The sequence below is a fragment of the Rousettus aegyptiacus genome, unplaced genomic scaffold (assembly GCF_014176215.1).
Source record: "Rousettus aegyptiacus isolate mRouAeg1 unplaced genomic scaffold, mRouAeg1.p scaffold_m13_p_2, whole genome shotgun sequence".
Lineage (NCBI taxonomy): Eukaryota > Metazoa > Chordata > Mammalia > Chiroptera > Pteropodidae > Rousettus > Rousettus aegyptiacus.
In genome coordinates, this window is record NW_023416295.1 from 132,863,481 (window position 1) to 132,889,088 (window position 25,608).

A 25,608-nucleotide genomic window follows, 5' to 3' on the forward strand; every position below is an offset into this window, starting at 1 on the left:
AGAGGCTACCCCGTATTAATATCCATTTTCTCGCATTTACTTGGGACTAACATTGGCACAGAAGGTCCCATATGAAGATGTAGAAGATCAGAAGCAGAGAAGGGAAGACGGAGACTAATTGTTTAGGTCTAAATGTAGTTGCAATCTCATGGCAGGTAATTGGGCACTTCATAAAGCAAATAATGGCAATGCTTCCATTTGTAGTTTGTATCAACTAGGTAACAACTTGTATCATTAACACATCTTTCCAGTGATAGTAATTTCAATTTTAAATGATAGGCAATGGCCTTGAGAACTTTTGTAAACAATGGTGATAAATTTTTATATCGTTCAGCATGAAGTCCATCTTACATTAAATTCCTGATACTAGTACCTTCCTTCTTTTCTATTTTTTTTCTTTATTTTCTGAGATGGTGTCATGATATTTATTTGACTGTTGCCATTCTATTATTCAAAAGTGTAAACTTAATGTTATCTGGCCTCACCAGCCCATGGAATTTCCCGTGGCAGTACTCCATCTTAACAAATAGTAGCTTAGCACACCTCCCACCAATTGTCCCTATTTATTTTGGAGACTCCCCAAAGAGGTGCTTCAAGTTTGCCCACAGACCTGTCTGTCAGACATAGTTACTACATGGTGTCCACCATGTCCTTCTGCTGACTACACTTCATGTCTTTGCCTGTCTGCTTTTTGATTTACGTACCACTGCCCACAACATAGTCTCCAGTAAGAATGTCAAATGTTCATGCCAAAGGTGCCATTGTCTTGGGTGTGACTCCGGTACTAGATTTTGTGCAGAGGAGGAAAGAAAGGCCCTCTCTTTAATTCCCTGCTGTACTTGGTCATGTGGCACTTCAGCAAATCTCAGTGCATTGAGAGTCCTTTCTTTTCTTTCAGCTTCTGGCCTTTACCCTCACTCAGAATCTTAGGAATTCTCCCATGAAAATAATGATGTTAGTATCTGGCACTCATTCCTTGGCCAGAGTCTCAAACATGCTTTTGGAAAAATTCCGTAAGTTTCTGGTGGCCACCCCCACCCCCACGGCACCTAGGCTGGGGCAAAGATGCCACAATCCTCATGTCTCCTTTCTCCTTTGGCACTCTCTCCAACCAAACTCTCCATCGCGAAGCAGGAGCTCCATGGATATCAGGGCTGTGTGGTTTTAGTGCGAGTGTGATGGGAGCACGGCGAGGTGATGATGGGTGGATGTGCATATCTGGCCAAATGCTTCCTTCAGAAGGAAATCTTTCCTTCCTGTTTCTGCAGGGATGAAACAAAATTCAACCACCTGGGGCTCCACACACAATACAACTTCCTTCAGTGCATCATTCAGGTGGGCGTTGCCCACCATCCCTTCCTGGGACCGGGGTTAGTCGGCTCTTTGTTGAATATAAAGGGCCTTTGTGGAAATTTCCTTCAGCTTTCCCAGCTGATACTACATCTCAAACTGCTTGGCCTGTGCCAAAAGGATGGTCTTTTTATTTGCTTTCTCTCCTCCATTTCTTTACTCAGCTTCTTGCTGTACATACACACTGGGGATAGCTTTGACTTCTCTGTCTTATGTGTTCCTGATTTTAGCTGGTCTGAAATCCAGACACTTTTTAAGAAGGAAAAGTAATGAATAATAATATTATTTTAAGAGCCAGTAGACAAGACACACCAATATTAAAAAGACAGCAGATAGGTTGATAAATTTCCAAATGGGATTTTTATACATTAGAAATGTTTATGACCCAGCATTTAAAAATCATTATAATAGTCTAGATAATGACCAAACAAAATTAATTTTGAGGTTTGGCCCTTTGGAAAAAAGCCCTGAACTAATTTAATTTATGGATATGAGGATACTGTGCAAGTTAATATCGATTTACCAACTCAAATAATATGAGAGCCCAAGAATAAATAAATACTTTTATATCAAACTCAATTTTTTGTTGCCCAGATATTATGGGCACTTGGCAACTTTGCTTCTAATATAATGTAATGTGGCGGGGCGGGGGGGGGGGGGGGAGGGCGGAGAAAGAAAAGGAAAAAAGAGAGAGAGAAATAAAATTAAATTTCTAAGATCAGATTCCCAAGATGAAGCCATTACTGTATGTTAACTATAAATATTCTGCTCAACTAGTAATTTACCTTTTCCATAATTTGTGATTTATTCTCCTCTACCAAACATCATAAATGAAGAATTAAAGAATTTGAGCAGGGATGTTTAAAGGAATATTTTAAAATAATTATAAGTGTTGTAGTATCTGGATATATAAAATTACATAGTTTTATATACAATGTATATAAAAAGGTATATAATTATATGTTATAAGTAACAATAAGTGCCATTTATTTAGGCTTACTATGAACCAGATACCTTTCTAGAATTTTACTTACATTATCTCATTATTCTATGCATTAGTTTTAATTTCCATTTTATTAACTTGCCCAAGTTAATATAGTCTCTATGTGGTAGGCCCAGCATTTAAACCTGCACACGCCTGACTGCTAACCCATATGCACTTAACCTCTATGCTGTGAGACAAAAAAGACAGGGAGCCACTTAAAAAAAAAGATTAAGTGTATAAATTATTTTTCTATCTTCTCAAAATTGCCACATTTGTTCAAATGAGCTCTAGATCTGAAAAAGTAAATTCTAGAAAAGATGAGGAGCTAAGATGAGGGGGTCTGAGTAAGGAGGTGTATGCCGATACCAGTGGGTAGAGTATGCCAGCGAGCAGTGAACACAGAATCCAGAGGAGGCAGAAGTCTGAGCGAGTCAGGATTCAGTGCCAGAGGGTGAGGAGGGCAGAAGGGTGCTGCTGCAGGACAGTCGTGCGCAAGACCAGGGTGAGGGGGGTCGCAGGAGATTAGAGGGCATCAGGAGGAGCCAAAGCAGAAGCAGGTACCAAGGAAGTTTGTTGTGGCTGGTCCTGTCTCTGCTTCTACATTTTCTACGAGTTCCCCATGTTGGTAGCCAGTCCCAGCAGAATCGGTCTAGGCTTCTGGCATTGGTGTGGCAACAGGCAGTCTGAGGCACTGCGCTGAGGCAGAAGGAGGATTCACAGCATCTGTGCACAAGAAAATCCTGGCTAAAGGCTGCATTTGAAAGATACCAGGTAAGTAAGTACCAGGATGTATGACTTTCAGGGTGCTTCGCTTCTTCAACCCCTGACGATTACTGCTTCTAATAGGGCTCTACTAGATGATGCCCATATGTCTTCCAAGGGCTAAAATCGGTTTACAGAGACAGTTCAATCTGAACCCACACACAGAAAAAATTTCCTAGCTACATGGTGAATTACTGGGCCCCTTTCACTGGTCGAATTCAGTGAGTCACAAATTATTCCGAGCCATGCCCATACCACGGGGTAACCCTCGGCTGTTCCTATCTTAGCGGCGTGCTCTAACTGCCAGCTCTCCCCTTAGAACGTAGTGCTGGAAACTGCATATTTCATTCTACATGCGGCTTGACCAGCAGGGAGTGCAATAAGTGCTACTTTCCTAAACTGCACCTTAAGCTTTTATTACTTATCATTTAGATTGCATTGGCATTGCAAGCTGTCACATCCTACTCGTATTAAGTTTGAGGCCATTGAAAACTGAATCTTTTTACTTAAAGGGCAGCTGTCGAGCCAGATATCCATCCTATACCAATTAAAAATGAAAACCCAGTAAAAAATAGCTTTTACACGGGTCTTTGCCTGTATTCTTGTTAATTTCTTTGTGGTTTTAGAGGCCCAACATTGCAAGTCACTGGCTGGGGGCGAATTCCAGCATCCCCTCGACGGCGTCAGCTCTTCAGGCTCTGTGAAATCTGCAGATGTGGCAAAGCACCTTCTATGTCGGCAGTGAATTAAACAGTTTTAAATCGAAGTCAACAAATACTTACCGAGCACACATTCTGAATTAGCCACTCTTCTAAACTTGAGGATGAATGAGATGTATTAATGACGTATGGATGAACTAGAAATGACTAGTCCCCGAGGGGTTCATGGCACATGGGGGGAACAGGCGTGAATATGGCAAAGTACAATACAGTATGAGTAAAGTGGAAGTAAAATGTTCTATGGAGGTATAGAGCATTCAGCAACTTACTAAATTGCTTTAGTAGTTTTAGGTTCTTATATATGTAATCTTCACTAAATCTCTTTTCAAGTTTCCAATTGGTTGGTATGGTATCAGTTCAACCTGAAGCTAGGTTTGCCTAGAGTGACTGGATCAAGAGATTGACTGAGAACTTTGCATCACATGTGCTGATCACAGCGGAACACGTGGACTCGATTTTACTAAGAATGTTGATGGACATGACCGATACCTTAGGAATACACATACGTCTCATTATACCAGCACTTAGTGTGATTCTAACTTTAAGACAACAATGATTTGAGAGAGTGCCTAAGAGAGCCATCTAACATATGCTGCCTTTTCCAGAATGCAAAGGTAACAAGGAAGCAGCAGGAAGCAAAGGGGCTTCCTTCAGCAAGGAGGAATGTGGCAGTGGCAGGAGGGCTCGCTAACTGCTTTGCAATTCCAGCAATAATTCAGATGTGCCACCTCTCTAGATTTCTGCATCTTATAGCCAGCCACCATGCAGGATTACACAATTTTTGGTAGCTGAATCTAAAGGAATTATTTGGATGGTTGACTAATTGTTCCTTGACCTTGCTCTCCAAATAGAAGGAGGACGAAATAAAGGAGGAGGAAAACTTTCTGCACACAGTTTTTTCTAGACTTCCAATTTTACACTAGCCTTGTTCGGATTTACTAATCTGAATCTTAGAAAAAGAACAAGAGATTACCTACTCGGATGTGGAGTATCTTGGTATTTTACACTGAAAATAATAACTCAAACCTGAATATAACCAAAAGGGGAGAGAGTTCTTTCTAGTCTCTAGCCTCCATTCAGAGCCTTCTTTTCTGTCTTGACATCCTCTTCCCTAGGAGAGGCTTAGGCAGCCCTTCCAGGGCTGTCCATGGCCGCTGGTCCTCAGGTAGGCACCTAACTATGACTTCCCAAGTCCGGACCCCAGGCTCAGACCTTTCCAAGCTTGGGCTTTATGAAAGGTTGGTGCTCCCTCAGCCAGGAGACATGCCAGGGCCAGAAGCCCAAAGATTTTCAAATAACTTTTTTTGTTCTGCTTTTTATTTCCTTCCTGCCCTTCCCTCTTCCTTCCTAAAGCATTCAAGCGTTTTATTACTAAAGTTCAAAACAGTTCTTAGCCAATGCAAGTGTGAAATAAAATTCCTGAAAGATATAATAAAGATGAAATAAACTGTTAATAGAGAGCCAAGAGAACACATGGAGTCAGGGAATCAAAAAATGGTGCTGGAACAGTTGGACATTCCTATGCAAAACAAAAATTAAAAAAAAACTTCAATTTTTTTTTGAATTGGATATAAAAATTAACTCAAAATGTATCATTGACTTAAATGTACAATGCAAAAATGCAAAAGTTCTAGAATAAAACAGAAAAAACCTTTGTGACCTTGGGTTAATAAAAGATTTCTTAGGTAAGTTGCAAAAGCCAAAATCATCTTAAAAAATAATAAATTTGGCTTTATCACAATTAAAAACTTCTCTTTGAAAGACACTATTAAGAAAATAAAAAGACAAATTACAGACTCAAAGACTATATTTGCAGAACAGATATCTAATCAAAGACTTGTAGCTAGAGTACATAAAGAACTTTCAAAATCCTGCAATAAGAAAACAACCTTGTAAAAATATAGGTAAAAAATCTGAAGACTATCAAAGAAGATATACAGATGTCACATGAAAAGATGCTCAACATTGCTATTGATTAGGGAAATGCAAAATAACAGCACAATGAGATATCACTTGCTAGAACTGTTAAAATAAAACTGATAATATCATATGCTAGGGAGGTTGCAAAACAACTGAAACTCATACACTGTTGATGGTATAGCACTTTGAAAAACTGGCATATTTTTATAACTTTAAACATATACTTACAGCATTATTTTTCCTAGATATTTACCCTGGATGAATGAAAATCATATCCACACAAAACTTGTACCCTTATTTTATAGCAGCTCTATCCGAAATAGAAACTGGAAATAACCCAGTTACCTTTAGGGGTATATGGATAAACAAGCTATAGTATATCCTTATGATGAAAAGGAATGAACTACTGATACAGGCAATGACTTGGCTGAATCTCAAAGGTATCATGCTAAGGAAAAGAAGCCAACTCAAAATGGTACATACTGTATGAGTCTATTTACATGACATTTTGGAAAATGGAAAGTTATAGTCATAGAGCAGGTCAGTGATTGCTGAGGGCTCAGGGATAAAGAAGGGAATTGACCATATGTTACAAGTCATCAAGTTGTACATTAAGACTGGCACAGTCTACTGAAGGTAAATTGTTTCTCAATTAAAGCACTTAAAAATTGAAGGTGAAACAAATTTCAGATAAATGGAAACAGAGAATTCATTACCAAAAGACCTACACTAAGGAACGCTGCTAGCTGCGAATTAGGATCTTCAAGAAGGAAGCAAGAGTGCTGGAAATGGTAAATGTGAAGGTAAATATCCTGACACATGCACACATTCCTCTATTTTCCCTTCAGGAGTAGGTAGAGTGTAAAATAACTTATAGTATGGAGGAGGATGGTGGTGGGAAGAGGATTCTTAAGAAACAAGGGCGAAGTCATTGAATCCATTAGGGATAACTAGTTCCTGACCACGGAGAAGGGTAGATTCAAACTAGGTATCCTTGATGCCAAGCTACCTGATGAATAAAACAAATTTGAGATAATTACTCCCAAACATTGCATGTTGGGCATTTGGTATCTATGACTTGCTGTTAGCAGATATTAAAAAATGTTTATTAAGTAATTATAACCTCAACATCTAGTCTTTTAAGAGTTTATTCTACAAAAGGTAGAATTAGTAAACTGATACCTGCTAAGGGTAGGAAATGACAAAGTCATGGGCCAAGATGTTAAATTGAGGTCAGTGTGATTTCAAATTCTGCTTAATTACTGACACTGCATTGCTTTTAATCCTGACCATGTTTTCTCATATGTAAAATGAAGATAACAATAGTACTTATCTCATAGGGTTATGAGAATTAAATGAGAAAATATCTGCAAAGTACCTGACATATAATAACTCAATACACAGGAATGTGTCCACAAAAATATGATCTCTAGTTAATACATCTTACAGACAGCCAAGACTTCAGAGAGAAGGAGGCTGTGGAATCCCCTCTTTTTTGTGGATAGATCACTGCATTTTTCCATGAGATGTCATCTTTATCCTGACAGCCTTCCAATCAACCATGCCTTCAGGTAATCATGGACTTCTAAAAAGAGCAATGGAAATGTTCTCCTTGTAACCCATTAAACTACATATTGAAAAATTGAATGAATTTCAAATAATCCTCAGGCTATCTCTGGGAGCTTTGAATTAGCAATGGTTACCTCCAAGGCTTACCCTAGCTGCGTTTGTGGACCAAAACCTGCTCTAAAGCAAGCGTTGTCTAATAGTGCCTTGGATTAAATTTGGACAAAGGATTTAATTGGATTCCTCTAACATTTATTGACCTTATCTTTTTGCTGGACCTACTGGACATTTTTGCATATATATTTATTTTAATTTGTTTCAATATAAATACTCTTTAATGCATCTGTTGCATTTCCCACAGATGGTTTCTTCAATGTTTCAAAATATATTAAAAACCTGAGACATATTGGTGAAGCTCTTATCATTTTTTTTAAGATGTGAAATCTTTCTTTTAGATGAGTCATGTTTAAACAATTGATGAAAATAGTGTCTCTTATGTGGGCATTACATTTTTTCTTCTAGTATTTTAGAGATTAATCATATTCATCCTAAAATTAGTGATTGTGAATCTTCTCAGGCAGTATGTCTCAAATTCCATTATAAATGTAGACATTCTGCTTTCTTTCCACCATGTTCATGGGGGAAAAATTTATATGTTTGTGTACAAAGCTAAACAAATAATAATTCTGAACTTCCCAAAGGGTACTGTAAGTTACATATTAGCTTTGGGAAGATCTCTTTACACCTCTTTTGATGGTTGTTTTCTTTTTTCTATGACTTGCCATGGTTTAAATCATTCAATTTAACCCCTGATGGTTCATTCTGTGCTGTTTGCTCTGTCTTCTCTACATGCCTGACCCTGAGTCAAAAATGCAGAGAATGTATGAAGATGGTCAACATGTACAAATTTCCAGTTATAATATAAATAAGTACTTGGGATGCGATGTACAACATCACACAAAGTAAGACCAAGAGTAAACATTAAGTAAATAGCATTAATAAAATAGTTACTATGCTTAATGGACTAATTTTTTTCTGTTGTAAAACAGACTAGCAGGTTGAGTTAAATAACAAAACCCAGCATACACTGTTTATTTGTTTTTTAATGCTTAAAACAATGATTTTTTTGAAAAAAGAATGATTTTTTAAAAAGACTAAAAAAAATAAAGGGATGGACAAAGAGACACCACAAAGAGAAAAGAGCAACTAATATTAATATCAGATAAGGCAGAATTTAAGTTTAAAAGCACCAGCAATGATAAAGGTGAGGATTATATAATCATAAAAAGTACAATTTACATGAAAGATATACTATTCATAACCCTGTATGTGTTAGATAATATAGCAGCTAAATATATAAAGCAAAGTGTTAGAACTACAAGGAGAATTTCATTAAAAATACAATTAAAAGTTAATTCTTTAATAAACTTCTTTTAGAATCAAGGAGATTCAGTGAGCAATGACAAAAAAATTAGTAGTAATGACAAATAAAAACCAAATAGTAATTAAACTGTATGTCCCTTAGTAGAAAGTATTGAGTAGAAAATATTTGTATTTTCGTATGTTAAACACTATATGATTTCACTTAAATGCAGAATCTAAGGAACAAAAAGAACAAAGTCATCAAAAACAGACTCACAAATATAGTGGACAATTTGGTGATGAAGGGGAGGGGAGTTTGGGAGGCTGGGAGAATGGGGTGAAGAGTTAAAGAAGTACAAATTAGTAGCTGATGGATGGTCATGGGGTTGTGGAACATGGCAGAGGGAATGCAGTTAGCATTAATACGTAGGCTAGGTGTTAGGCCAGGGGAGGGAGGGAGCAATTGAGGGGATTGTTTTACAAACTATAGAGATGTTTTACCAATGTACTATATACTTGAAACTAATTAAAATAAATTAATTAACAAAAGGCAAAAAAAAGCAATGACAAGAAATACTATTCATGTCAAACCAGTGACATATAGAAATCTCGGAGAGGAATATTTATAGCTATCAATGCCTTTGTCAAGATTAGAGACTGAAAAGTAAAGAACAGTCATACTTATCTTTAAAAAAATAGTAGAAGAAAATCAAACAAAAGTGGTAAAATTGAAATAGTAAGTAATGAAAATAATGACCAAAAAAGCGAAGAAGCGAGCAAAATAGTAGAAAGGCTATAAATAAACCAAATAAGGTAGGCCAACAGGAGCTTGATTAAGGGAAACACATACACGATAGGGAATGATAAAGAGACCATCACGGATAAGACAGATAATTTTATGGCAGAACATTAGATTCAATGGCAACATTAAAAGAAAAAATCGAGAGGGGATAAATGATTTTTTTTTTGGTGTGAAATATAACTTAACAAAACTGACCCAAGAGGAAACACATAACTTGAATATACCACAGACTATTTATAGAAGACCAAAAGCCATAGAAGAGACTGGAAGAGGTTTAAAAGACCTATTATTTTAAGAATCACCAGGACCAGATGGATTTTGAGCTAAGTTCTAGCTAATCTTTAAAAATAAACAAATAAGCTAGGTGATTTAAATGTAACATATCTTTCCAGAATAGAAAAAAATCTTTAGTATCCCCTCACAGTACACAGTACTCTTCATCATTATCCATTTCTTTGGTGTTCATCTCCTCCTCCAGCTCTCCCCAAAATGCCTTCACCCTCAACACCAACACACACACAATTAGCTGCCTTCACAGAATTACCAGCTTCAAAATTACTTCTCCTCAACCACTTTCCTCCCCAACCACTTTCCTTCATCAAAATGTCTGTGTACTCTATCTAGCAGCAGACCAGGCTGAGTCTTAGGGGGCCCATCATTCCCTGCTCGGATCGCACTGACAGTTTTGCCCCCTGGCGCAGGGGCACCCTTGAGCTAGAAGGCCCCATTTCCCTCCTTGGAGAACACTCATTCCCCCTTGTGGGCTCGTCTTCCGCCAGCAGAGAGGGAAAACTCGCAGAACACCATGCAGATTCCTGTTTCAATTAAGATGTTTTTGGCTTCTAGTAACAGAATGCCAATTCAAATATGAATAGTTGGAGAATTTGTTATCTACATAACTAAGCAGGGACAGATTGAAAGGGTGGTCGATTCTGGGTTGGAGTAATATCATCTGGAATCCAGCTTCCTTTTATTGCCCCACTCTGCTATTTATGTCACTAACTTCATTCATCCTAAGGTTTGTTCCCTGGGGCTACCAGCATGACTTGGTCCACATGCATCCTTGTCCAGGTGCCAGATGCAAAGACCAATGGCTCCTTCCTTAGACAACTCCAGCAAACCACACCTCACAGCTCATTGGCTCAATCACAAGCAAGGGAAATGGCTTTGATGAATCATCTGAGGAGGGACAGTTGGAGAGCCAGCCATAATGTCCACTTCAGCCCCCATCTCATCTCCCCAGTTGATCAGTGGGGAAAAACAGCACTCCCTTCTCCCCGCCCCACCACCCTCCACTGTCACCACCACCAGGAATGCTCAACAGAAGTAGAAGTCATCACCAACAGGAAGATCAACCTTTTGATAAGGGAGATCCCTTTATTTCTGACCATGTTTCGTCTTGCTTAGTTACTTGCTTACAAAAAAGACTTCTTTGGATTCTTTCATTTTTTAGTGAGAATGATTGAGATAGAGCATTATTTCAAATTCTCTTACAAGACTGGAATATATATCACCTGTTTTCATGACTGGGCAGATGCCATTCTACCGTACTTAATTCAGAGGCTGTTGCTATTAACATGTTTCGGAGGTGAGCTAAAAGTTTCTATGCATCCATATTTTAATTGGTTTGGTTCAAGATTTTGGCTGCATATGTTAAAGAAAAACAAAACTGGTCACTAAAGGTGAAAAAACTGACTTCCTTTAGTAACTACTGCAGTAAGAGAAATGGACTTCAGTATGGAATTGAGCTACACTGTGTAGAGATATAGAGACTAAGAGGGGGCTAGAGCAAAGTCAAGGAGATGGAAAATTACAAAAAGCAGGTAGGAGAGGTTGGTCAATGTGATCAGGCCATTTGGGTTGGTTAATTGGCACTTATGGAAATGAGGCTTTTACTCTCCCACAGAGATTGGGAAAGGCCTTATCTTGTCAGCCTTGAACTTTCCCAGGCAGGAAATGAAGGGGGACTAGGTTATTCCAGGGACTCTCCTTAAGCGGTTAGAAGCCAAGCTAGTGTTTGTTTAAGATCTTTATGTGGGTGGGGCAGGGAATAGATGAAATTGTTTGTGATGAGAATAAAGAGCAGTTTAAAGAAATCATGCTACAATAATGATCTTAATATATCCAGCTGTTACTGTATGATTCCTCGTTGTCACTAAATTTATAATTTCATTTACTAATATAAAATCAAATTAATAACTATGCATTGATATTTTTAATTAAGTCTAGGACTAACTGTACATTATACCCCAGTAGCTTATGAAGACATTGCTAAATAACAGCATATGTACATAACCAGCTCCAAAGGATGGCCGTAGGTCAGCCACCTGGAAACATTTTTAAAATAGAGGAACAAAGTTTTGTGGGTGCATAACTCAAATAGTCAACTTTTGCCCACCAACTTTAAGTGGTAATAGAAAATCAAAGAGTTAGTCGCAAAAACCTACAATTAGGAACTTGAACAAGTAATTAAAAGGTGGAACTTTTTGGCCTCATGAATTCTTTCATTGTAGAAAAATTATAGAAACAACTGTCAATAAATCATCTGTGTTCTCCTTGGAGTTGTTAAAAGATTATGTTCCAAATTAGTTATCAGAATGTTTTCCCAATACACATACACTCTTTGGAAATATGAATGTGAAAATGTGAAAACCTTCTTAGAGCTGACAAAATGAAAAGCAATTCTAGAGAAATTGCCCATAATTCATTCATTATTGGTCATAAAATGCCTTTATCTTTGCAATCACAAGAAGCACTGCATGGAATAATATGCTATAGGGAAATGGAATAATTTTTTTGATAAATCATATAGTCCTCTGGTGAAGTTGGTTCTGTACTGTAGGCTGAGGGTCAAACAGGAAAAAAAAAGTCATCTTATTACAGATCACATCTGGGCTTATGATGTCAGCAGATCTGGGTGAATATTGAAGAAAACAGTTCTAATTAGGAATTTACAAACCTATAAATATTTCAAATATTTAGTGCCTGGAACACAGTAGGCATTCAGGCAATAAAAAGTGGAGTTTTCAAAATGTGTATTTCGGCCACATGTAACTAAAATATCTAAGATACAAAGTAACATTTACATTATAAGTGGTTGGATCACCCTTGTATAAGCATCTTTTTCAAAGAGATGACAAAAGGAAAGAAGCTCAGAATGCTCAATTACAAAGAAGCCATATTAGCAATATCATCCTTTCTACTGTTACACAGAAGCATTTAATTGGATACCCACAACACCAGATCTCCCCTCTATGGAACATAGCAGAAACCAAAGAAAGAAGCAAGGATGCCTTTTGAAGAGCCAACTGAAGCTCCTGGAGTCAGAGCCAGCAGGTTCAAAATCCTTATTATAGAAGAAATATCCTGAGCCTCTAATCAAAGCTTATTTAATCTCATTTAGCACAGGACTTAAATAATTTTGTTTATCTGGTTTCTATGCCAATAGGTTAGAAGGGTTCTATACAACATTAATTTTGAGGGTGGAATTTTAAAGCAACCATGCTTTAAGAAATACTAGATCCCACTTTGGAACCTGTTTGCTTTTATCTTTAGTCCTATTTCAGGACTACTTCCTCTTTCCCCAGCTGATTCCTTTATATAATTATTTATAGCTCTATCTCCTCTTTCAGGGTAGATGCTTACTATGTCCAATTAATATTTTGTATTCCTCTTGCCTTTAAAATCTTTCCAAAAACCTTGCACACTGATTTGTTGTGCTCGTTAAACACAACAAATCAAAAAGATTAGAAGAGTTGATATCTTGTTGGAAGCAGCTAAAAGTCATCTATGGTTGTTGACAGTATAGAAAGAAACTAAAATCGCAGGACTGATATATGAGATAGCCCAGCCATCTAGGGCCATTCAATATAGGGACAAAATGCTCCACACACGCCATGACTCCTAGGGAGCTGCAAAGAGATTTAGAGGGACATAGTATTTGATGGTCAGCATGGCCACAGTGAGTCATCAGGTTTAAATGAGGAGTTGTGTGATCAGATTACAGAGAGAGGGAGGAAAAATGAGATGCCATTTTTCATCTATCAAATTGGTAAAGATGTTTTCTTAAGATAAAATCCAGTTCTGGTAAAGGCACAGCAAAATAGTTTTGCTTATAAACTGTCGGATGGTGGGAACAGTTCAAAAAAAATTTTTTTTAAATAGTGCAAGATGCCTACAAAGACATATGACACGAGGATGGTCATGGCAGTATTAACACTCACAATGAAAATTGCCCATCAACGGAGAAATACAGTCCAACAAATATTTTAATAGTTATGTTAGAATATTTCAATATAATATAAATGCATACATGTGCATAAAAAAAGGACGCATGGAGATACACTAACATAGTAACAGTAAATGATAGGATCACTGATGGTTTTTATTTTGTTCCTTATATTTCTGGATTTTCCAAAATTTCACCAGTAGTTATAAATTAATTTTATAATCAGAAACAAGAAGGGATTTTCTGTGTGTGTGTTCAAGGCTAAGCTTTAGCTCTATGGAAAATTTGTTTATGTAGAGAAACCCATTCCTTGACCATACTGTTAGACTGTTAGGAAAGGCTCACCATGTGCCTGATGTTTGCTAAGTCCTGAATATTCAAAGATAAACGACATGGCCCCTGCCCTCATGGAGCTTAGACATTTATTGAACATTCCCTGGGACTAAGAATTTTGCTGATATTATTTCATTTAATCCCTACGATAATACTGTGAAGTAGATGTTATTATTCCCCTTTCACATAGCAAGAAACTGAGACTTAGAGAGGTTAAGTAGCTTGCTCAAAATCACAGCTAGTCAGTAATGAAAGGGAGCTTCAGATCCAAGCAGACCAGTTCTGGACCTTCTTCACCAAGACTGTCACAAACAACTATAACCAAGGGGATGCGTGTTAAGATGGAGGTAAATACAGAGCGTTATTGGAGCACTGAAGGCATATTTCTGACCTATAGTGAGGGAAGAAAAGGATGGGGAAGGCTTCCTGGAGGCAGTGCTATTTTCAGAGTAGATCGTGAATAGGAGTTGGGTCTACGATAGGTGCTAAAGGGTGTGTGTGCTAAAAAAGTCTTGTGTGCCTCTGCTCAGAGGTCTGAGAGATAGTGGCACACTCAGGCAATGCTTGTGGTTCCCTGCAGCAGGAGCAAGGGTGTGAGGGGACGTGATAACCCAGGGAGCAAGGCTGGGACCTCGTTACAAAGCGACATATTGGTCTCATCCAATAGTATTGCACAAAATGAAAATTTTTCTTCCAGTTTTACATTGGTGGGTAAGAAAAAGGGTTAAGCAGCCTTTAAAAATTCTGTTCCTATTTGACTGATTACTGCCATGGTAACCCAGCAGCAGCCAACACTTGTCAAGGCCTCTTCTTTGGATATGATAATAAACAGTGATAAAACATTACCTCAAGGCTTTATATTTTTGCCATCAGTTAAAATTCTATTCTTGGCTATGGCAAAGACTTCTTCAAATTACTCCCCCCCTCAAAAAAAAGTGAGGTATATTTTAATGTACTAGAAATACATTATGCATATGTTTGAAGAATTTGAAGCCCTTACCTTTCAGGCCCTTGAAAAGGCCAAAAACCATATCAACATGGAGAGTTCTGGAAGGGCTATCTTCTTCCCAAGTGTAAAGACTTGACAGGAAGTAAACAATGATGCTGCACTTTGTAGCTTCACAAAGCATTAGTTCCATTATGTCTGTAATGATTTCCGTGAAGGTGAATAGCTACCCCCTCACTCCTCCTTTCACTTTTAACTCTGGCTGAAAGAGAGGAGCTGAGTCTCGCAATTATTGCTGTGTGACAGCTGTGTGACAGGTGGGAACTTGTTTCTAAAGCAATCCACAAATATTTAGATTTAGTATCGTTCTCAAAACAACTCTCAACTCAGCTTCTTCGAATAGGCAATCCCTTAGAGTAACTAAAAGCTTCTCAGCTTGGAGAGGAGACCCAGCTGAATTCAAATCTCGGCTCCCACTCCTTCTAAGCAGCTTCCTTTATACCTTACCTAACCTCCTGGAGTGCAGTCTCCTGCTTTCTGAAATGGGATTTGTACTCCTTTGCTGTACAGATTAAAGGACTGGAGATAATGAATGCTGCAGGCACATATATGTGCTTAACGACTGGTAGCTATTATTATTTATTCAGAGTCATAAACTCACATGATAAGTCAGATAACAAAACACTGTGAAATGGCCTAGGCAAAAAGTTTGTAACCCTCAATTTATGCATCACATTTCATCAATTCCTAGATACACTGTTTTTCTTGTTTTAATATCTCTGAAATTGGGATGTGTCTTACGATGCATGATGTGTCATAGTTCAATTGGCAAAGATTTTTCTTTCTTAGTATTTCATAAAATAATGGAGCATCTGATAGTGGAGGAAACTTTGGATTAGATGAAATAGGATAGTCCCTTTCGGCATATGGAGCATTTTACTTTGGTCGCAGGCCAACAGATAAAAGGAGCCAAACCCTACTCTTGTTCAATAAATCTCTGACAGAAAAGATAAGATTCGTGGCAAGTACCCATCTCATCTTGCTGAGCTATTGCAACCTGGTAACACATCTGTTCCTAGGAGAAGACACATCAGAATCATCGCCTTCTGTCTCCTATGTGATCCATACCATCTGGTGTCACCTTTCCCTGTCTCCTCAACTGTCCTTGTCCCACCACATGTGCTGCTGCTAAAAATGAAACTAAACAAAAAATCCTTAGTTTGAGAGATTTTTAAAGCTGTTTCTAAAATGAAACCAGGCAAGAATGTAATGAATGTAATTTTCTGGGCATGCAGAAACATGTTGATCACAGCAGCAAGACTTACTGTTGGGGAGGAAGTAGGAGGATGCGCGCGCGCGCGCGCGCACACACACACACACACACACACACACACACACACACTTGCTCTTATAGGTAACAGAACCAGATTATGAAGTGGCTTAGGAGGCACTTGCCTGGGGAACCAATCAACAAGGGTACTAAAATATCATGGGCATAAATCTGTACTATGATACCAGCTCACTCAGGTTTTTGAAAGCAACTCTACGTGGTGGCTGAAACTCAAGTTGGTTCTGTTCCCACTAAAGGAGACACTGACTTCTAGGAAAAATAGTTAAAACAAAACTCCTTATAGGTGCTAATATTATTGTAAGTGAGTACTTCTGTTGGGCACAAAAGCAAGTCACATAGTGAGTTATGGGATCGAACACCAACCCTATGATCCTGTGCCTGAAATTAGCATGTGTGGTAAGTTAAAATGACTACTCAAAACTACCAGGAACCTGAGATTTTTGCACTCCTTGCAAGCTAATAAGCTAACCTGCCGCTGTTTCATGGATGCTGGTAGATGACACAAGTCTCTGGGGTCAGATAATTTGGAACAAAGAACAGACAGTGCCTTGCTTACAAGATGTGTAGAAACATGAGATCCTGGCAAATCGTCTCATGACAGTGACATAGTAATGTGACATAGTGAAATATAGTACAGCATAGTAGTTCCCACCTGACTAAACAAATGTATTGAACACAAATTGATATTGATATTGAAACAAATACTGAGAAAGAATATGAGTGTGAAGAGGTAGAGCATTAGGCTGAATGGGAAGTTTATGTGGTCCATCACTAGCCTTGAGCAGTGCAGGTTTAGTCTTCTCATTGCAATAAGCTTAAATGAAAAGGTCAATTCGTGGAGAAGGACATAGGACAAAGGAAACAAAGAATGGTTCTTTTTTCTCTTTCTTCAGAGTCATGCATTTTATATATGTCATAATTCAGAAGAAAAAATAAAAGCGAATGCTTAAAAGTTGTCGGAAAATTTTAGCCTAAAGACCATTCAAGGGTTCAAAATTCAGTTACGAAGAGTTAATTTATTTCTTCTTTCAGCATAGGTGACTCTTCCTCTCTTTTGGCAAGATCTAGCTGTTCCTTGTCCTTGTATCCGAAAGATTTAATTTGGAAATAAAGCAAGTTACCAGATTTGAGATGAATGGAACTTGAATCATTTTGAATTTATATGTCAAACTGATTGGAACATTTTGTTGTAATTTTAAAGTGTGTAATTCAGTTATAACTTCAATTTTTAAATTCCAAGCATTTTTTTTCCTTTTCCTAGAACAAATATATTTGATTACAGCCTTCTATGTGATAATCATTTTCTTAATAACTTTTATTAACTGGCAGCCTAATGCTATTTTAGAAGGTAACATTGATATAATGCTCTTAACTGTGATGCAAGCCTTATTCAAATTCTCCAATTGTCTTCCTTCTGGTACAAAACTCAGTCCAGGATCCCACACTGCAAGTTGTTTTCATGTTTCCTTAGTCTCCTCTAATCTGAAATATTTTCTGTTTTTCTTTATTTTCCATTACCTTGATATTTTGAAGAGTCCTTCAGTTTGAGTTAGTTTGACATTTTTCATGATTAAACATAGGTTATGTGTTTTTGGCAAGAAAACTACAGAAGTGATATTACGTCCTTCTAAGTGCAGCATAACAAGAGGTACATATGTCAATAAGTCCCATAATCGGTGACTTTGACTTTGAACATTTGGTTAAGGTGGTGTCTGCCAGCTTTCTCCACTGTAAAGTTATGATTTTTCTCATTGTGACTAATAAGTATCTTGTAGGAAGATACTTTGAGACTACATAAATATCCTATTTCTCATCACAGTTTTGCCCACTGATTTTAGCATCCGTCCATGTTGCTAGCCTGCTGCAGTTATTACCATGGTATTTAGCAAAGAGTGATTTTCTATTTCCATTATTCTGCAGCATACTAATTGGAATTCTACTGTAAAGAAGAATTGACCAATATATTCAATTAATTATTTCTATCACTACAAATTCATGAATATTGAGCATTTTCTTGCTTAATTTGTCTCATATTGGGATGTTGGGAGCTCCTATATTCTTGTGACATGCTCCCATCATGTCTCCTAATGCTTCCTTGTTTTCTGACACCACAAAAGGGTCCAGGCTCATCTTTTGCTTTCCCTCTGAATCAGCTCAGAATCAGCCATTTCTCCAAGAAGCCCAGCTCCTTTCATTGGAGAATGATGATTAGAAACCGAGATCTTCGGTTCCTACGTGCGCTCATCATTACTGGGTTATCATCGCTTCCAGGCCCTTTCAGGAAACAGAGCTAAGAAATAACACACACACACACACACACACACACACACACACACACCCTCTCTCTCTAACACTATAACACTGATTCACATTGAACTCTGAATTTAATATAATAAATACTTGATAGGGTTTATTGTAGTCTTCCACTTTCCTTATTTGTAATTTATTTCTCCTTTATTAAGATACCTTGTTCTTATTTATCCACAATCTACTTACTTATTGCACAATCCTATAATGTACATAAAATAGTTTCAGAGTTGTTAACCTATACCTCTGTGAAAAACAAATTTACCAATTTAAATAAAATATTTCTGTATAGTTTTGTTTTTAGTCTTACAATATGTGATGGTTAATTTTATGCGTCAACTTAACTGGGCCATGATGTGCCCAGATATCTGGCTAAACATCATGTGTCTGTGAGAGTGTTTCTGGATGAGATTAACATTTGAATCAGTAGACTGAATAAACCAGATCATCCTTCCCAATGTAGAGGTCAAATGTAATCTGCTGAAGGCCTGAATAAAAGGATGAGATAAAAAAGAATTCTTTCTCTCTGGTTCACTGCATTGAGCTGAAACATTGGCTTTCTCCTGCCTTTGAACTTAGACTAGAACTTATACCATCAGTTCTCCTGGTTCTCAGGCCTTTGGAGACCTATAAAGGCTCTCTTGTGTCTCCAACTTGTCAACTGCAGAACCTGGGACTTCTCAGCCTCCATAACTATGGGAACCAATTCCTTATAAACATTACAGATAGAGAGATGATACGTAGGTAGACCAGTAGGTGGGGGGGGGGGTAAGGAGAAAGAGAGAGAGAGAGAGAGAGAGAGAGAGAGAGAGAGAGAGAGAGGAGAGAGATGTTAGATAGGATAGATAGATATAAACCACATGGTATATATGTCTATATCTGCATTTATATCTATACCTATCCTATTGGTTCTGTTTCTCTGGAGAACTCAGACTACTAATACACAGTATGTAGTCAAATACTATTTTCCAAAATACTTGGGTTAATGCCTTTCTTCTGTAGTCCCTTTGTTTTAGTCATATTGTTCATTCGTAATTGTCCATTTGTTATCATTTATATTCCTTTTAATATTTAAGTCAGATCATATCTGCATGAAACCCTCCGGGACTTTCCATCTTACTCTGAATCAAATTGGAAGTCCTTCCATGGTCTAAACCCTGCATGATCTGGCCTCCTTATCCCTCTCTGAGCCCATCTCCGTACCATGCCACCTCCAGCCCCAGTCCAGTCGCACTGGCCTCCTTGCTGTTCCTTCAGCATCACATACATACCTCCACCTCAGTGCCTCTGTGCTGGCTTTTTCCCAGATTATCAGCAGGGGCGAGGACCTCATTTCCTTCAGGTTTCTGTTCAAGGCTCACCTGATATATCTATTTCTTTGTCTGTCTTAGTTACAAGGATATAAGTTCTGCGAGGGCTTTGTTCTGTTCACTGCCATACTCCCCGACCTAGAACTTAGTAGGAACTTGTTTATATTTGTTGTTGAATGTTTATTAAATTAACCTGCTTCATATTTCCTTAAGAAAATATCTCCCATGTTTTAGATGTCAGTGAGATGTGTCAATTTGTTAACAAATTGATGGCATAAGGACCAACAATCTGTATTTCTGCTTTGAATGCATATGACAATAACTGCAAGTACAGTACGTGACTCAGTCTTATTCATTAGAATGTTTGCTTTCAATATACTCCTCCACATCTTTTCTAATAGCTGCCTTTTTCTCTTAAATTCTCTACGACGAACATGTATTATTTTTATAACCAAGAAAAAAAAAAAGCAAGAGCTATGAAAACAACAAGCTCATATGTTAAAGTGTAAGTCCTTGTTGTAGAATTACTACGATACCTTTCTCACCCCTCATTCTCCTGAGGAATTTTTCATGTTGACAGCCTCCAGAATCAATTTTTAAAGCTTCTGTCTGAAAAAAATGATCATGCAGCATATTTGCACCAACAGGTAAGCCATCTACTATTGTGTAAACCAGACTATAAAAAGACAGCTATCCCAAATCATTTAATAGGGAGGGGCAGAATGAGGAAATGAGGTGTGAAGAAAAAGGAACTGAGCTCTAATGGGGGTAAGGATGTCAATGTCTCTTCCTGCATTTAAACACAATAAAGGTGATGGGGGTTGGAATAGCTCTGGAGGGAAAATATTTAAGATTTAAGTGATATGTATTATCAGTTCTACGTTAGAGTGTTTGAAAACCAATACAAAATATCAAATTATGAAAGCAATTGAGTGATTTCTAAACCAAGAAATAAGAGCTGGAAAGTTGTTTCTACTAGTTGAGAGCACAGATTTATTTCTGTAAATTGAAAAGACTGGGAATAACCAGAGATTGTTAGATTAATGGAATGTTCCAAAGGGAAGATTCTTGGCAACCCCATTTCCCAGGAATGTTACTGAGCCTCAAGGTATGTAGACAATGGAAAATGTAACAGGTGAGGGGAAGAGAAAAAAGGACAGTAAGTCTTAATTTGATAAAATTTCATGGGATAAGGGAAAGACTTTTAAGGGTGACAAATGTTGAAAATAGCTGTGGTTCCACTGCTAATAGAGGTATGTCTGAGATTTAAAGGCCTCTAGTGAGCAGCCCCTGAATCTGGTTAATGTGGCAGGCACATCTGAGTTAATGATAAATAGACTTGTGAAATGAAGGTTGTTTCTTTCCTAAAGTCTAGGGTTTTCCTTTGTGGAGGACGACTGGACAAAAAGTGAGAAAATAAAGTTTATAAGGGCATTAAACATGGTTTTTTAGGCCTTAGATTTTTTCTGCTGGAAACCAGCTCTGAGAAACTGAGACAATAAGTGATCCCTGGAATCCCCCATGAGGACTAAAGATTTCAAAAGCTGGGGAGAATTGTCTCTGTGTCCTCCTACTTGTGAATGTGCTGCAGCAGACCCCTTTGGTTGCCTACTCAATAGCAATTCCTTACTCCCTCTCTTTGAACACACCCTGCATTTATTCTAGTATTTATACTTTTCCAAGAAAGCATGGGCTGTAGGTAGGGAATGCTGGTCCCATTCCCAGCTCTGGGTGTTGATGTTTGATTATACTAACCCAATGGAGAAAATGTCATTCTCTGCCAGTGGTTGGCTTGTGAAGAAGGAGTTTTGGCCATCTGGACATGAAGCGAGGCTGGTAGGGAAGCCTCTGGGAAACGTTTCCTAGCTCTTTGAAACAGACACAAGGAAAAATCATTTTGGGTCTGTATAATGAAGTGTGAAGATGTAATGCCTGGACCTCATTTTTCAACCATGAGGAAAGCTAACCAACGTGCCCAGGATGGAAGAGCAGAAAAAACCCCGAGCTCTTGATGATGCTGTCAAGGTGCTAATCAAGTAACTCCAGCACTGTACAACCCTGGGGCTTCTTATTATATGAGACAATGAATCCATTAGCCATTTCAGCCATTCCAAGTTGAGTTTTCTGTTACCTGAGTCCTACCTATTTCATTTTCTTACTCTTGAAATGAAATTTTGAATGTGTTAATAAAATCCTTACTTTGGCGTACATTATTGAATGATACTAAAGCCCCTCTCCCTTTTACTCTGCGGGAGGTCTCCCAAACAGGGGGACAGTGTGACACTCCTAGAAAGCCAAAGGGCCCAAAGTAGCGACATGGAGCTCACAGCTGGGATTGGAGGCAGACTTTCTAGGTTCTGGTAACCCACTGCAATAGCTGAAAATGCCCATTAGCTAGCTCAGAGGATTGATATAAGGACCGAATTTAGAAACTGGTTCTTAGGCTCTCACGTGGGCTAGGTCTGCCTCTGCATTACCTCTTGCTGTGCTCTGATATCGTCAGGATGCTCAGACAGTTTACCTCTGCTGTGCAGTAAAGGATTAGCTCAGCAGAATAGAGGTGCTCAAACCTTATACATGCTAAAGAATGGACCGGCCTTAACTGGCTCCTGGGAGATAAGCTCTGAGCTCTTGGAATATCCTTTCTGATAAGAGTATTTTTGTATAACCAAGACCTTGGGTCATGTCACGTAATTTGTGCTAACAATGTGATTTATGGTGAACACATGTTTTGTTTGCCTGGGGCCAATGCACTGTATTGGTTTGACCTCTGGAGGCCTGGAGACTGACCCCCAAAAGAATCCTGGACACCATGGCTCAGGAGAGCTCCCTGGTTGACAATAGCACTTTGTATGCATTATCCCACATTGTTGCTGGGATAATTAAGTACTACCTGTATACACCGGGAGAGGACAACTGGAAACTTGTGCGTGGTTTCTCCTGGACTCTGCCCTATGCCTCTTTGCCTTTACTGATTTTAATCTATATCTGTTTACTGTAACAAACCATCACTATGTGTCTAACAGCTATTCTGAGTTCTGTGAGCCCTTCCAATGAATCATTTAATCTGAGATTGATTGAAGGGATCCCCAACACTCCCATTACACAGACACCTAAAACATTCTTTCTAGAGCCATGTGTCAACTCAATATTATACTGGGTTGATCGTCCTGTGGGATAGAGCATGGGGACTTAGAAGACTTGGATTCACATCATGGTGGGGACTGGAGGGAGTCACAGATCTTCTCTAAGCTGTTCCCTTTTGCCAAATGGGACAATTTCTGCTCTGTCTATAATGATGGGTTGTCATGTGAAACACATCAGATAATGTATGTGAAAACACTTTGAAAACTGTATAGACTTTTCATTATTAGGTATTATAGACATGTTTAAAACTACACAAAAGTGGAATATCAATTGCTAACACCGAGTGCTGAATTTGTGTCGGATACTTTATGTGTGCTGACTCATTTAATCTCCACTCTCTTGTTGGCCTCATGCTGTATCTTATGCAGAAATTAGTGAGGCTCTGTAACTGGTAAAGAGCAAAACCAGGACTCAAGCCATAGTCTTCTGATTGCAGTGTCAAGCAATCAACCATTTTACAATGCAATTCCATCCTTTTAAGTACATCAGTCTCTTAAGTATGAAACATCTTCAAGATGTGTAGTCTGTCATCTGAAAGTACCACAACCCCTAGATCAAGGCCACTTTAGGAAATGCACCAGTTTTACCTAAGAAAGTTTTGTTTTATTTCATTTTGTTTTGGGTCAGGATATTCAGCAAGTAAATATATCTTGGCACACTTAAGGACACACCAGTCATCGACATACAAGGGGAGGAGGATTCACTGCTCTTGCCCCCTCTCCCTGCTCAACCAGTGTATTTTGGGCAGATTTTCCATTTTGCATGCCACAACCACAGTCATGACTAGAGGGAAAAATATATCATCAGTCAAATATGTGAAGCATTTTCCATAGTCTTCTGAGATAACTGAAATCTCAGTTGTGTTTTTCTATGTGGGTCAAGATAAAGACAGTATATCATTTCATTTCACTGATTAAATAAAGAGAGAGGTTTTGGGTACAGATATTAATACACAAAACAGAGTTGAAAGTGACAACATATTTTGCTGTCTCTGACACTTTGATACACATTTCTTGGCAGTCCAAGATGCCAGGGGCATAAGAGACTCAATAATATAGGTCAGAAAACTTGGGCTCTCAAGCAAACATTTTTACCAGAGTTACAAACAAATGAATCTGAAAACTCTGTACTTATTTTTCTAAATGTTAAGAAATTAGAATAGGAACATTTTAGAAATATTCCTTATTAAGAAATCTCTCTAATAGCATTCTTGTAGTTCTTACTCCATGTAACTTAAATATTTTATTTGCTATAACACATAAATGTTAATTTGTAATATATAATTTATAACATAATTTTGCAAAGGACTGCTTTGAATTTGTTGATGATTCCAATTCTAATCATTTCCATATTTGAAGGCATATATTTATCATGATAAAATAAGAAGCTAAAATGGGCACTTTTAATCAAAATATGTTATTATTTAAATATAAAGGAAATAAAATGAAATTAAGGCTATGTTTATACCCACTCCACGAGAAAATTTTATGTTAAGTTTTGTAATCAGTATCACCAACTTTCACTCACTGGAGAACAAACAGAAAGCCATTGCTGAATGTAACAGACAGATATGTCGCTTTCCAACAATTAAAGAAAATGAGAGTGTTATATAGTTTGCAAAATGCTCTACCATGAGTTCTTTTAATTCACAAAACAACCTATTCGATAGGTAGAAATGTTATTATTTTTATTTATAAATGAGAAAACTGAGACACAGAGAAACTGAGGGAATTACCCAAGGTTACATGGCAGGAAATTGACAGAGACAAGTCCAGACTTCAACTCTAGTGACCCTAATCATGATGCTCTTTCTATAACATGCTTTTCCTGCTATACTTTGCCTTGCCTTCTAGTATGATATCATTTTAACTTAAAAAGTTGCTCAATATAATTTTATAATGATGCTGAGATGCTCAAAACAGAACTTAAAATTTGTAAGCAGCATCACTCAAAATTTGGAAGTTTCAGGATTCTGAAAGATATTGAAAAGCTACATGAAAGAGTCATCTCTTTGAAGTTCTTGTGTGTGAGTTACATGCAGATTATAAAGGCATGAATATTTGGACTCTTTCCCAACTCTGATAGATCAGATTTCTCTTGGGTACATCACGCTGGCTTTTTACTACTCTCTTATCCTTTAAATTAAGTAAGAGTTTGTTTTTTGTCATCTCCTATATCTCATTTTCGAATGGAATTGGGCTGAAATTTTCTATAAGAGGGCTTAATAATTCCATCTGCTATAATAAAGAAAGATAATTTATTTTTATCATTAGAAATTTTGACATATGGACAGTCTAATTTTCTTGATTTTGCAAATAAATTAAAAGGTTAACAAACCAATAGAAAAAATGTGTAAAAGGTACTATCATGAATCTTGTAATATAAAAATACAATGGCCAGTAAATGGATGAAAGATGCTTATGATAGAAGAAATAGATAGCAAAATAATGAGATACCTATCAACTTCAAAAAAAAAAAAAAAATTGGATAGTACTCTCTCCTGATAAAGGTATAAGGGGA

The 25,608-nt window shown here is 37.7% G+C and overlaps 1 protein-coding gene across 1 annotated transcript in view; it reads right to left on the reverse strand.

Annotated features, from left to right (window-relative positions):
• Positions 1–25,608, reverse strand: part of PCED1B (PC-esterase domain containing 1B) — a 113,089-nt gene that overhangs the window by 48,254 nt on the left and 39,227 nt on the right. The window lies entirely within an intron of this gene.